The sequence below is a fragment of the Tupaia chinensis genome, unplaced genomic scaffold (assembly GCF_000334495.1).
Source record: "Tupaia chinensis unplaced genomic scaffold, TupChi_1.0 Scaffold000070_1, whole genome shotgun sequence".
Taxonomy (NCBI): Eukaryota; Metazoa; Chordata; class Mammalia; order Scandentia; family Tupaiidae; genus Tupaia; species Tupaia belangeri.
The window spans coordinates 5,158,431-5,162,994 of NW_006159530.1; the positions used below are offsets into that span (position 1 = coordinate 5,158,431).

At 45.0% G+C, this 4,564-nt stretch overlaps 1 long non-coding RNA gene across 1 annotated transcript in view; it reads left to right on the forward strand.

The window, feature by feature from the left end:
- Window positions 1–4,564, forward strand: part of LOC114005731 (uncharacterized) — an 8,092-nt gene that overhangs the window by 2,581 nt on the left and 947 nt on the right. The window contains exon 2 of the long non-coding RNA XR_003547566.1: window positions 3,178–3,282. This is a non-coding gene — a long non-coding RNA (uncharacterized LOC114005731). The remainder of the gene's footprint in view (window positions 1–3,177; window positions 3,283–4,564) is intronic.

Here is a 4,564-nt window from a genome sequence, read left to right on the forward strand (position 1 = left end):
CGTGAAGTGCCGCGGGGCCCCGCTGCAGCCACACAGTCACACCCTCTACTTAGGGTACTGCGCGTTCATCTGTTGGGTCATTTTTTTGACATATCCTCCCCAGACTGGAACTCCATGAAGGTGTGATGAGGCGTACTTTTGGTAACCTCAGCGTCCTCTGGCAAAAAGTGGGCACTCAATAAACATCTGGTGAATGGGCTCCTGACCTGTCCGAATTCTGTGTTCGCCCTGCCAGCAGAGTGGCCTTAAAATGTCAATCGGGTCATGCCACTTCCCTGCTTGTACTCTACAACTTCCTGGAGATGTCCAGCTAACCCCTTTGGTTCGTCACAAATTGGACCCACTGCTGTCGCGTCCCCACTGCTTCAGCCATCCTGAAGGACTTACGGTTGTCCCCCGCCTCCCTTTTTGTGTATGTTACTCCTTCGGTCTCTTCGGTCTCGAGTGCTTTTCCACAACTCTTTCACCAGCCAACTCCAAGGAGTCCTTTGGAATTTGTCTCTGGTCGCCTTTTATTTTTATTTATTTATTTATTTATTTATTTTTGGAGAGGTTTTTGCTATAGGGCGCGTGTGCTCGCCAGAAAGACAGAGAGAGACAGAGAGATAGAAAGTGAGAAATCACCCCCCAGGGGGGACAGCCACGCCGCAATCCCTTCTCCTCCATTCTCCTCTCGGGATCTTGGGCATGCATGCACATGCGCCTGGCGTGAGTTTTAAGCCACTGGGTCGGGGACTCAAACCGTGGTCGGCTACGTGGGAGTCCAGTGACATAGCCATTACACTAACTGCTTGTCCCATCTGGTCACCTTTTTTGAGAAACCCTTCCTGGATTTGGGTTCGAGATCCTCTTCCGCATTCCTCCAGCACAGCATCAGTCTCTGCTCACCATACCTACTTGGTTCATTCAAAATGTCGCCCCATTTACACTTCGAGCTCCTTGAAAGCGGGTGTTACTTTGCTAACTCTCTGACACAGGACCCCAGACCCTTCTGTGTGCCCACTTTACGTCAGTGTGCATCAGAATCTTCCATGGGGCTCTCTGTCACTCCTGGACGGTACTGACTAGGCCTCAATAGCCCCCACACCTGGCCTGGTGCCACAGGGCAGTTCTGACACGACAGAGAGCAGCCATAGGGACGTGACACTCCATTGCTAAAGCTTTCAAGGATGAGTCATATCAGAGTGACAGAGATTATGATTTCTGGACCTGTTTCATAGAACTTTTGGAGAGTCAATGAGATAGTACTTCATATTCATGCCAGAAACATGTGCATGCGTGCACAAGAACAGAAGAGGAGAATGGAGGAGAAGGGATTGTGGCATGGCCATCCCTGCTGGGGTGTGATTTCTTGCTTTCTGTCTCTGGCGAGCAAAAGCACCCTATAGCAAAAATCTCTCTCTAAAGAAAAAAAAAAAGGAAGAAAGAAAGAGTACTTCATGCTATTAGAAGATTAGAAGTCTTCTGGGTATTGTAGGGGGCCAGCAGGTGGTATGGTGGTTAAAATGCTAGACTCCTGGCTTTCTCTCTCATTTTCCCTCTCTCTTTCTCTGTCTCTCTCTGGTGAGCACATGTCCTATAGCAAAATTTAAAATAATAATAAATTAAATAAGTAATTCTTTTTAAAAAATCTTCTAAGGGCCAGCAGGTGGCATGGTGGTTAAAGCACTGGACACTCCCACATGGCCGATCATTGTTCAAGTCCCAGACCTGGCGGCATGCTTTCTCACTTTCTCTCTCTCTCTCTTGCTCTCTCTCTTTCTCTCTGTGTCTCTCTCTGGTCAAATTAAAATGAATGAATAAATAAAATTAAATAAATAACTCTTAAAAAAAACAAGTCTTCTGGGTATTATAATCTATTTTGTGCACCAATCAATTCTATCTGCTGAGATAAGCAGAGACTAGGTTTTATTTATTTATTTTTTATTGGAGGAGAAGATAAGGTTTCTAATTAAATGGCACACCTTAAATTATACAATGAACATGGGGTACACCCAAGATTCAAAGGAAATGAAATTTGTTCATCCACAAGTCTAGCACTCTATCAGCAAGATTTTATTAGACAAACTGAAAGCTTTCAGACAAATGAACTTTAGAAAGTAATCAAATTCCAACCTAGAGTCATTATAAATTGATGATTAAGGGAGGAAAAAAAGAAAAATCCAATTGTCAAATGGTTGCTTAGAGGATATAGAAAGGTTATGACTCTTTGTACTCTTTTTGAACATCTCGTTGTTATGGTTTGAACATCCCCACCAAAACTCACTGTGAAACCTAATTGCCATCATGAGATGAGGCCATTAAGAGGTCATCAGGTCATAGGGCTTTGTCCTCATGAGTCACTTAAGCGTTGTTATCGCGAACGGAGTTGGTCACACAAGCGAGCATGTTATTAAAGCAGCCCTCCCTTGCTCTCTCTTCCACACTTTTGCCAAGGAGTGGCCCTCGCCAGGGGCCAGTGCCCTGCTCTTGAACTTCCCAGCCTCCAGAGCTGTGAGCTGCAAAACGTCTATAATTAGTCTGTAGTACCCTGTTACGGCAGTAGAAAACGGACGAAGACAAGTTAGTCATGTCCCCTTAGAGTTTGCGAAGTCTCTTTATACACAATCACAAACCCTGACATTTTGAACGACAGCGGACTACACAGACAGTGGTGGGCCTGTTGACAGGTGGGAGAGTGCCCAGCTGCGCTGTGAAGTCCTTGGATCTTTGGGTCCAGATCACTAAAATCAGAGATCTGTCCGTGGGTGCAAAATAAACTGCAACTATGAATGAAGTAAGTAGAAAAGAAGATTTAATAGAAAGAAAAGAAGTACACCCAAAAGACTCTTGGGCGAGCAGATTGCCAGGTGGCCACTGTGTTTGATACTGGTTAATCGTTACTTTTTTTTTTCTCTTCTTTTTTTGGGGGAGAGGTTTTCGCTATAGGGCGCGTGCGCTCACCAGACAGACAGAGACAGAGAGACAGAAAGCGAGAGATCACCCCCCAGGGGGGATGGCCACGCCACAATCCCTTCTCCTCCATTCTCCTCTCGGGATCTTGGGCATGCACGCACATGTGCCCGGCGTGAGTTTAAGCCACCGGGTCCGGGACTCGAACCGCGGTCAACTACGTAGGAGTCCAGCGACATAGCCATTACGCTAACTGCTGGTCCCAATCGTTACTTTTATTACTAGGCGTGATCATGAGTATTCACTGGAGGGAGGTCTGTCACACTCCCTGTGTCCTTCGTTTGAATTGGAATCCACCCGTTTTCTCCTGCGCTTGCGCTTCTCTCACAGGTAAGGAATGAGGAATTTGATTACCTAGTTGCGCATGCCCAGTGTGAGCCAGGCTGTTTAATTAGACTGCCTGATTAGTTTATAGTCCTAGTGGGAAGTAGGGTGTTGACCAAATCGCTTACTTGGGGGTTAGGGTGTTGACCAAAATGCTTGCTTGAGTCTTTTTGATAAGAGAATAATCTAGAAATCATCCCTGTAGGCCCCAAGGAAGGAAGATGGCAAATCGCCTCGCCCTCCTGGCGCCCGGGGCTCCGTGAGCCTTTCGCTTTTCTCTTAGGGCTGCCCGCTCACGGCTAACTGCCTACCACAGTCCCATAGGAGCGTATAGACACTACCAAAAACCCTACGTGTGGCAGGCTCATGTAAGTACACACTGTGACGTTTGCACAACTAAGTCACCTAACAAAACATTTCTTTTTTTTTTTTTTTTCAGTTTTACCATATGAAGTTATTCCTTAATTTAAAACAATGTTAACTTGTAGGATTTTTCACAGAGGATTTATCTCACTGAAAAACTTTGATCATGATAGGATGATACATTTTGTCAAATATCAGCTGATCACATATTTGTTGATAAGAATCCAGACACAAGAGAGTACAAACTGAAACCAGAAGATGCTCAATCCCAGGCCTACCTAGCCTGTGGCATAGAAATCACAGTGTTTGTTGTTGGTAGTGAAGGCAGAATTGACTGGAAATGGATACAAGGAAATTGCTTAATAGAAATGTTGTATAAAGAGACCAGCAGTTAGCGTAATGGCTATGTCGCTGGACTCCCACGTAGTCAACCGCAGTTCAAGTCCTGGACCCAGTGGCTTAAAAGCCGGTGACTGTACGCGCCCTATAGCAAAAACCTCCAAAAAAAAAAAAAAATGTTGTATACATTGGTCTTTTTTTGAGGATACAAGGAAATTGCTTAATAGAAATGTTGTATAAAGAGACCAGCAGTTAGCGTAATGGCTATGTCGCTGGACTCCCACGTAGTCAACCGCAGTTCAAGTCCTGGACCCAGTGGCTTAAAAGCCGGTGACTGTACGCGCCCTATAGCAAAAACCTCCAAAAAAAAAAAAAAATGTTGTATACATTGGTCTTTTTTTGAGGGGGGGATTAAACTTTATTTTTAAAAAACCAAACCACTAGGGAAATATATCACAGCCTTGAAACAGCAAGCAGACAGGCTATATTATCACTTCAAGTAATAATCTGACAAAAAGAAAACAAGGTCCTTATCAAAAGGACAGGGTGCCACACGGGGCAGGAACACTGCATGCTGCAAAGGCCC